We start from the raw sequence: 10,124 nt of genomic DNA on the forward strand, positions 1-10,124 counted from the left end.
GGCGCATTGTGCGCCCCGACACTCCCCACTGTGCCGGGCGCTGTACTGGCTGTGACGTCAAATGGGGGCGGTGCGTGCGTTAGTCACGCACCGTCCCGACGTCACCTTCCCTCCCGCCACATTGTAAGGGGCATGTACGCTGGTCACTGCATTGAAAGGGGGCATGTACGCTGGTCACTGTTTTGAAGGGGAGTGAAGAACACACACACACACAAAAGGTAACTTGTTAATTTAACATTTATTTCTATGAGGAGGAGTAATTCTGAGGGGTCAAACAAAGAAATAATAAAAAAGTGGCAAAAAAAGTTATTTTTATCATGACGAGTTTTGCGGCTCCCAGTTTTTTTTCCCTTCGGAAACGGGTCCAAGTGGCCCTTTTTGTCTTAAAGGTTGCAGACCCCTGCCCTAGGATATAGAAAGGCCATAGCCCAGCAGTAGGGCATCTGTTCCGGATGCAGAAGATCCAGGATTCAATACACCATCTTCTCCTGTTTGGCCTGGGAGAGAACCCTGCCTGAAAACCTGGGGGATGTGGAATGGACTCAGTGACTTGGACCTCATAGCTCCTGTCATTGTATTGAACCTGCTGAACGGATCTTGAAATAGAACAAAGTTTGGGGTCACTGGTATGGTGGAGGAGTTCCAGAGGGGCAGCTGTGTTAATCCCTTGCAGCAGAAACCACCAGAGTCTTGTAGCACCTTAAGACCGACAAATTTATAAAGCCATAAGCTTCACTTTCAGGGCTTGGTCTGAAGGCACCACCATGCAGAAGCTCCTCCTAGGAACCATATGTCTATCGCACTGAGTTCTAAGATAGAAGAAAGGAAGGATGGAGATGTAAGAAAATAAAGTTAAATAAACTACAGTGGCACCTCGGGTTAAGAACTTAATTCGTTCTGGAGGTCAGTTCTTAACCTGAAACTATTCTTAACCTTGAAGCACCGCTAATGGGGCCTCCTGCTGCTGCGCCGCCGGAGCATGATTTCTGTTCTCATCCTGAAGCAAAGTTCTTAACCCGAGGTAATATTTCTGGGTTAGCGGAGTCTGTAAGCTGAAGCGTATGTAACCTGAAGCGTATGTAACCCGAGGTACCACTATATATGGACTACAGTTGCATCAGTTGAAGTATTACTCACAAAAAAAGCTTGTGCTTGCACATCCTCTTTAAGGTGCCTCAAGACTCTTTGGTATGAGGGAGTGGTTCTCAAAGTGTTGTTGTTTTACCAGTGATGTTGTGTCCTGCTTTCCTCTTCTGATCGGCCCTCTTCAGCTCCTTGAAGCGCACCATCCCACTGCTGGTAACCTGCCGCCCAGCACACAAGAACGATACAACATGGAAGAAGCCTCAACAGCCCCCCTCTTCGAGTGGGAACCAGTGGTATAGCTGAAGGCCACTCCTAGTATGTTTGCTCTGCTTAGTGCTAAGTTATAAGAAACAGTGCCACCTACAGAAAGAACAAAGCCATAGCGACTTCCTTCCCATGCGATTTGTAATCAGACCTGAACCTTCTATATACAGTGGTACCTCGGGTTACATACGCTTCAGGTTACAGACGCTTCAGGTTACAGACTCCACTAACCCAGAAATAATGCCTCGGGTTAAGAACTTTGCTTGAGGATGAGAACAGAAATCGTGCTTCGTCGGCGTGGCGGCAGCAGGAGGCCCCATTAGCTAAAGTGGTGCTTCAGGTTAAGAACAGTTTCAGGTTAAGAACGGACGTCCGAAACGAATTAACGTCCGAAACGAAATTTACAATTTCTGTAAAACTTGGATATCTGACTCTCTAAATGTGCTTTCGGGCATTGTTGTTGCTGTTGTTTAGTCGTTTAGTCGTGTCCGACTCTTCATGACCCCATGGACCAGAGCACGCCAGGCACTCCTGTCTTCCACTGCCTCCCGCAGTTTGGTCAGGCTCATGTTTGTAGCTTCGAGAACACTGTCCAACCATCTCGCCCTCTGTCGCCCCTTCTCCTTGTGCCCTCCATCTTTCCCAAAATCAGGGTCTTTTCCAGGGAGTCTTCTCTTCTCATGAGGTGGCCAAAGTATTGGAGCCTCAACTTCACGATCTGTCTTTCCAGTGAGCACTCAGGGCTGATTTCCTTAAGAATGGATGTGTTTGATCTTCTTGCAGTCCATGGGACTCTCAAGAGTCTCCTCCAGCACCATAATTCAAAAGCATCGATTCTTCGGCGATCAGCCTTCTTGATGGTCCAGCTCCCACTTCCATACATCACTACTGGGAAAACCATGGCTTTAACTATACGGACCTTTGTTGGCAAGGTGATGCTGTCTAGGTTTGCCATCACCTTTCTCCCAAGGAGCAGGCATCTTTTAATTTTGTGACTGCTGTCACCATCTGCAGTGATCATGGAGCCCAAAAAAGTAAAATCTCTCACTGCCTCCATTTCTTCCCCTTCTATTTGCCAGGAGGTGAGGTGATGGGACCAGTGGCCATGATCTTCATTTTTTTGATGTTGAGTTTCAGACCATATTTTGCGCTCTCCTCTTTCACCCTCATTAAAAGGTTCTTTAATTCCTCCTCACTTTCTGCCATCAAGGTTGTGTCATCTGCATATCTGAGGTTGTTGATATTTCTTCCGGCGATCTTAATTCCGGTTTGGATTCATCCAGTCCAGCCTTTCGCATGATGAATTCTGCATATAAGTTAAATAACCAGGGAGACAATATACAGCCTTGCCGTACTCCTTTCCCAATTTTGAACCAATCAGTTGTTCCATATCCAGTTCTAACTGTAGCTTCTTGTCCCACATAGAGATTTCTCAGGAGACAGATGAGGTGATCAGGCACTCCCATTTCTTTAAGAACTTGCCATAGTTTGCTGTGGTCAACACAGTCAAAGGCTTTTGCATAGTCAATGAAGCAGAAGTAGATGTCTTTCTGGAACTCTCTAGCTTTCTCCATAATCCAGCGCATGTTTGCAATTTGGTCTCTGGTTCCTCTGCCCCTTTGAAATCCAGCTTGCACTTCTGGGAGTTCTCTGTCCACATACTGCTTAAGCCTGCCTTGTAGAACTTTAAGCATAACCTTGCTAGTGTGTGAAATGAGTGCAATTGTGCGGTAGTTAGAGCATTCTTTGTCACTGCCCTTCTTTGGGATTGGGATGTAGACTGATCTTCTCCAATCCTCTGGCCGCTGCTGAGTTTTCCAAATTTGCTGGCATATTGAGTGTAGCACCTTGACACCTTTTAAAATTTTAAGTAGTTCAGCTGGAATGTCATCACTTCCACTCGCCCTGTTATTAGCAGTGCTTTCTAAGGCCCATTTGACTTCACTCTCCAGGATGTCTGGCTCAAGGTCAGGAACCACACTACCTGGCGTGTACGAGACATCCATTTCTTTCTGGTATAATTCCTCTGTGTATTCTTGCCACCTCTTCTTGATGTCTTCTGCTTCTGTTAGGTCCTTTCCACTTTTGTCTTTTATTATGGTAATCTTTGTATGAAATGTTCCTTTCATATCTCCAATATTCTTGAACAGATCTCTGGTTTTTCCCATTCTATTGTTTTCCTCTATTTCTTTGCATTGCTCGTTTAAGGCCTTCTTGTCTCTCCTTGCTATTTTTTGGAAATCTGCATTCAATTTCCTGTATCTTTCACTATCTCCCCCGCATTTTGCTTGCCTTCTCTCCCCTGCTATCTGTAAGGCCTCGTTGGACAGCCACTTTGCTTTCTTGCATTTCCTTTTCATTGGGATGGTTTTAGTTGCTGCCTCCTGTATAATGTTACGAGTCTCCACCCATAGTTCTTCAGGCACTCTGTCCACCAAATCTAAATCCTTAAACCTGTTCCTCACTTCCACTGTGTATTCATAAGGGATTTGACTTAGATTGTATCTTACCGGCCCAGTTGTTTTTCCTACTTTCTTCAGTTTAAGCTTGAATTTTGCTATAAGAAGCTGATGATCTGAGCCACAGTCCGCTCCAGGTCTTGTTTTTGCTGACTGTATAGAGCTTCTCCATCTTTGGCTGCAGAGAATATAATCAATCTGATTTCGATGCTGCCCATCTGGTGATGTCCATGTGTAGAGTCGTCTCTTATGTTGTTGGAAAAGAGTGTTTGTGATGACCAGCTTGTTCTCTTGGCAGAACTCTATTAGCCTTTGCCCTGCTTCATTTTGAATTCCAAGGCCAAACTTGCCAGTTGTTCCTTTTATCTCTTGACTCCCTACTTTAGCACTCCAATCCCCTATAATGAGAAGAACATCCTTCTTTGGTGTCATTTCTATAAGGAGTTGTAAGTCTTCATAGAATTGGTCAATTTCAGTTTCTTCAGCACCAGTGGTTGGTGCATAAACTTGGATTACTGTGATGTTAAAAGGTCTGCCTTGGATTCATATCGAGATCATTCTATCATTTTTGAGATTGCATCCCAGTACAGCTTTCGCCACTCTTTTGTTGTCTATGAGGGCCACTCCATTTCTTTTATGGGATTCTTGCCCACAGTAGTAGATATGATGGTCATCTGAACTGAATTCACCCATTCCCGTCCATTTTAGTTCACTGATGCCCAGGATGTCAATATTTATTCTTGCCATCTCTTTTTTGACCACATCCAACTTACCAAGGTTCATGGTTCTTACATTCCAGGTTCCTATGCAATATTTTTCTTTACAGCATTGGACTTTCCTTTCGCTTCCAGGCATATCCGCAACTGAGCGTCCTTTTGGCTTTGGCCCAGCCGCTTCATCAGCTCTGAATCTACTTGTACTTGTCCTCCGCTCTTCCTATGCTTTCGGGCATAGATAGGTATAAACAAACAAGCCTGCCTTTATGTTGTCCTTATGTTGTCCTTATTTTCTGCATGCCCAGCACTGTCAAAGGTACAGGAACAGGGCTAGTTAAAAATATAAAACCCAAAGGGGTCATGCTATGATATCCGTTTTCAGAAGTTCCTGCTTATGTAGTGTTCAAACCATGTGAGTTCTGCTGTTCTGGCTTAGCTGCCACACAGAGACACACACCTTGCATGTCTTGTATGCCCCCAAGATCAACATGTTGTTGACATGGATGTTCTCATGTACAGCTGTAAGCATGAAGACTTCCATGGTATTGGGAGCTCTGCATTATTGGAGTTCCTGGGAATCTTTGCCTACATACAAGGCTAGTGTTGTGTTCACCCAAACCTATAAAACGCATCTCAAGCACATTCTTTCCATTCAAAGAATTCTGGGCACTGTAGTCAAGCCCACAGAGTTTCAGTTCCTAGCTACCCTTAACAACCCTAGAATTCTTTGAGGGGGGAAATGTGCTTTGAATGTGTTTTAAAAGTATAGTGTGTGCACAGCCATAAACACAAACACAATGGTGGGAGGGTGAGTGGAAAGTGCAATGATGACACAGCAAATGTTCAAAATCAAACAGTGTGTGAGTTTGAAGATGGCTACTATCTCAATGAAAAATACAGCGATAGGAATGTTTTCTTTGAAAATTATTGTTGTTGACCCCTTTGAAGAATCTTAAGAGTTTTAAAGAGTGATGCTTTTAAGCCTATACAAACATAGATATTTTATTCTTACTGCAACTGGCAGTGATACATTTTGCTTTTAGTGGCTATGCAAATTTTTAATTTGCATAGTATATGATCTACCATCTGCTTTCCAACGTTGTCAGATTATTGAAAGCTCATGAGGAGTGGTTAAGGGATTACTTTGGAATAATAATTACCGGTATTTCTTCTATAATATATCCTCCCCCCTTTTTTTAAGCTCATTGAGAACATTGCCCAGATGTTGGTTTTATTTCCTTGCACATTTCTAGTCTGTCCAGTTAGGCAGAACATTTTTAATTGTAGTCTGATGATTTGCCAGAGTCTTCAGGCAAATTATTCTGAAGTTATCCTACAGACTTTTAGAGCTGCCCCAGAGCTAGGACAATTTTGCAAAAGCAGCTACCCCACATCACGCAGTGTGTGACATGGAATGCATGTCTAAGGCTGCACCTGGGAGTAAGCCCATTGAAGTCAATGTAGCATACTTCTGAGTAGACAAGTATAGTATTGCACTGAAAAAGGTGCACTTCTGGTAACAACTCACCAATGAAGGAATAAAGGTAAAGGTAAAGGTACCCCTGCCCGAATGGGCCAGTCTTGACAGACTGTGGGGTTTGTGCGCCCATCTCACATCTAGAGGCCGGGGGCCAGCGCTGTCCGGAGACACTTCCGGGTCACGTGGCCAGCGTGACAACGCTGCTCTGGCGAGCCAGAGCCGCACACGGAACGCCGTTTACCTTCCCGCTGGTAAGCGGTACCTATTTATCTACTTGCCCCCGGAGATGCTTTCGAACTGCTAGGTTGGCAGGCGCTGGGACCGAGCAGCGGGAGCGCACCCCGCCGCGGGGATTCGAACCGCCGACCTTTCGATCGGCAAGCCCTAGGCGCTGAGGCTTTAGCCCACAGCGCCACCCGCGTCCCCTCCAATGAAGGAATAGGACATATTATATGATTCTGCAAGTTATTGGAAATTTCCATTAATGGGCTTTTCGTGTGTGTGTGTGTAAATCACCACTTCAAACATGGCATTTGTAATTTGAGAATTGGCAGCCTGCGTATAGCTGGAAGTAAATTCCGCAATGTTATGTAAGGTAACCCTGCCAGTGGGGAATTCTGGGACATTTGGCATTGACTTTTATGGAGGCATGATATACTTATGGAGCAAAGTATATTTTGCTGCAAAAATGGTTCAGCTCTTCTAAATCTTTCCTCATGCTAAAGGCCTAGCTCTGAGTGGCCTTAAAGAACCTTTTGGTTATTAAACACACAAATAACACAAGCAGATGCACAACCCCCAGTTGCGGGTTGTAGAGAGAATATTGATAGTGCTGCTTTTTCGCACCTGTGGCTTCATGGGATTATTTTCAAACTTTTGCCATATATCGGCTTGTGTGATAGAATCACAGAATCATAGAGTTGGAAGAGACCACAAGGGCCATCGAGTCTAACCCCCTGCCAAGCAGGAAACACCATCAGAGCACTCCTGACATATGGTTGTCAAGCCTCTGCTTAAAGACCTCCAAAGTAGGAGACTCCACCACACTCCTTGGCAGCAAATTCCACTGTCGAACAGCTCTTACTGTCAGGAAGTTCTTCCTAATGTTTAGGTGGAATCTTCTTTCTTGTAGTTTGAATCCATTGCTCCGTGTCCGCTTCTCTGGAGCAGCAGAAAACAACCTTTCTCCCTCTTCTATGTGACATCCTTTTATATATTTGAACATGGCTATCATATCACCCCTTAACCTCCTCTTCTCCAGGCTAAACATGCCCAGCTCCCTTAGCCGTTCCTCATAAGGCATCGTTTCCAGGCCTTTGACCATTATAGATGCATTACAACAGCCACTGCCAATATATTACAACCTGAGACCCTAATTGTACTCTAACTTGCTTAGGTGTATCTCCTTCCCATATCCCTTTGCTAAAAGTATCCAGCCTATGGTGTGTTTGTGCAGGTTGTGTGTGAACAAGAACCACACTAGCCCTGACATGCCTTTGATGTTTCAGTGTCATTGCTGTCTGCACTGCCATTTTAAAAGAGAAGAAATATGTCCTCGTCGGTGCTGAGAGGTGCATGAACCTTTCCACTGACAGCATACTGTCGAGATGCAGCACTTCAAAAGAGGAAAAATCTGAAAGCATCCTGCTGACGATGGCTAACAGATGTGCCTGGCTTTAATGAACATCCCTTTCACAGAATATAATGGATGTCCCATATGCCAGAACACTACAGCTCTGCAAAGCATTACCAGTTGTATACCTGGCAGGGTACTTGCACCTTTTGTGGCTTTCTGAGGGGCATCTAAAACAGCAGAGAGACCCACGGGACCTGAGAGAATGACAAATGCATCCTGAATCAAGATAAGGTTTTTATCCCTGCAGCAGTCAATTAGCTCACCCATGCCCAGTATGTGTGTGTTCTCATCAAAACTACTTTGCAAATGGACAATGTATTTATTTAAGCTTTTAGCACGGCAAGCACGCTCTGCATATCCTGCATTTCATTTTCCTCTCACCTCACTGCTAACATTTTCTTATTTGCACACACCTGGCAATTAGGATAATGGGGGGAGATGCAAAAGAGGACAGGAGTCTTGCATCTTTTAAGAGGGAGTTGAGAATCATGGAATTGTAGGATTGGAAGGGACCTCAATGGTCAGAGCCAAACTATCTGAAAGACTGTATTCTCTCATACAAACCTGCCTGGGTTTTGAGAACATCGGGGGGAGGCCCTTCTCTCAGTCCCACCAACCTCACAGGCACATACGGTGGGGATGTGGTACAGAGCCTTCTCGGTGGTTGCTCCAAGACTCCAGAGCTCCCTCCCTGGCAAAATTAGTAGACTGGCTCCCTCTGTGTTGTCCTTCCGCTTTTTTGTTCCAACAGGCTTTGGGAAACCGGCTGCTTTTAATGAAAGGGTAGGTGCCGTGCTCTTTATTTTCCCTTTATTTTTTACAGCGCCCATCACATTTACTGTCACCAAAAAATAGGGTATAGGACAATGATTAAAAGCATGAACAGGAAAGTCTCTGATTCAAGGCTCAGGTCAATTCTGAATTTATTGGATGGCTTTAGGCTATGCTTAGCCTGAAACCTCGGTGTGTAGCATGGGGATAATAATCCTAGCCTACCTTATAACGCTGTTGCAAAGATTCCTCTGATAAGATCGTGGAGGGGTTTAAGGTTTACAGTGGTACCTCGGGTTAAGTACTTAATTCGTTCTGGAGGTCTATTCTTAACCTGAAACTGTTCTCTACCTGAAGCACCACTTTCGCTAATGGGGCCTCCTGCTGCCACCGCGCCGCCAGAGCCCGATTATCCTGAAGCACTATTTCTGGGTTAGCGGAGTGTGTAACTTGAAGCGTATGTAACCTGAAGTGTATGTAACCTGAAGTGTATGTAACCCGAGGTACCACTGTACTTGAAATGGCTGGGTGGAACCAAATTCTAAGTTTTCCCCTCAGAGGCTGCAGTTATGCAGTTCACCACATGGGGCAGCAGTTAGCACTGAGACTGACACCTTGCAACATTCATCTCCAATTCACAGGTATGCTGCCTCTGAACATGGATGTTCCATTGAACATCATAGCCGAGAGCCAGTGTGTATATATGGGTGATACTGGAGCAGAACAGGGGGGAGGATATTTGGCAGGGTGGAGCTAGAGACAGAGTAGGTTGGCATGCTGGAATGAACTTTTTAGTAAGTTCTCTCGCCTTCCTTGGAGGTTTTTAAGCCGAGGTTGGATGACCATCTGTTATGGATGCTTTACAGTAGTTGTGATTACTGCCTTTTCCAGGGGTTGGACTAGATGACCCTTGGGGTCCCTTCCAACTCCACAATTCTATCGTTCTATTATGTGCTGGGCCAGATTTAGGTTTGATGAGGCCCTAAGCTACTGAAGGTAATGGGGCCCTTTATAGGTCTAGCTGTCCTTTGTCAACAACAAATTGTCACTGTTTGGTGTTGAATATATGCTAATTTATGGACCTAATAGGTCCATACACAACACAAAACACTGTTGCTATATGTAGGTTTTATTTTATTTGTTTTTACCCCCCCCTCTTTCTTTTTTCCTTTCCCCTCCTGTGATGAGGCTGCATTTTAATGTTTTAATGTTGTATTTTAATCTTGTTTTTAAGTTGTATTCATTCAACTTGTTTTTATTATTGGTTGTTAGCTGCCCTGAGCCTGGCCTTGGCTGGGGAGGGCGGGGTATTAAAAAAAAATTATTATTATTTTGAAAATATACACTCAGTGTATTTTTTCCTTTAATTTCCCCCCCCCCCAGAGAGTGGGAAGAGAGTGGGGCCACAAGCTATAGCTTGTTTAGCTTATACGTAAATCCGGCACTGATGTGTACCAGTATTGAAGGGGGGAAAAGCAACGTTCCTGCACAACATCCCGATCCAGATCTGGACCCTTGACGGTTTCCTATTGAAAATCCACCTGCCCCCTCCCCACCCAAAAGATGTTGCGTGTGCGTATGTGCGCGCTCCCGCAGTCTTGTGTGAGCGTCGTTTTCACGCCGGTTTGGAGACCCAGAGGAGAAGCGTCCTTGCTTCGCTAGAAACCTTTCCGGCGCTAGGACCCAGGGAAGGAGAGCGGGAAAGAGTCGGA

The sequence above is a fragment of the Podarcis vaucheri genome (assembly GCF_965113315.1).
Source record: "Podarcis vaucheri genome assembly, chromosome: 2".
Taxonomy (NCBI): Eukaryota; Metazoa; Chordata; class Lepidosauria; order Squamata; family Lacertidae; genus Podarcis; species Podarcis vaucheri.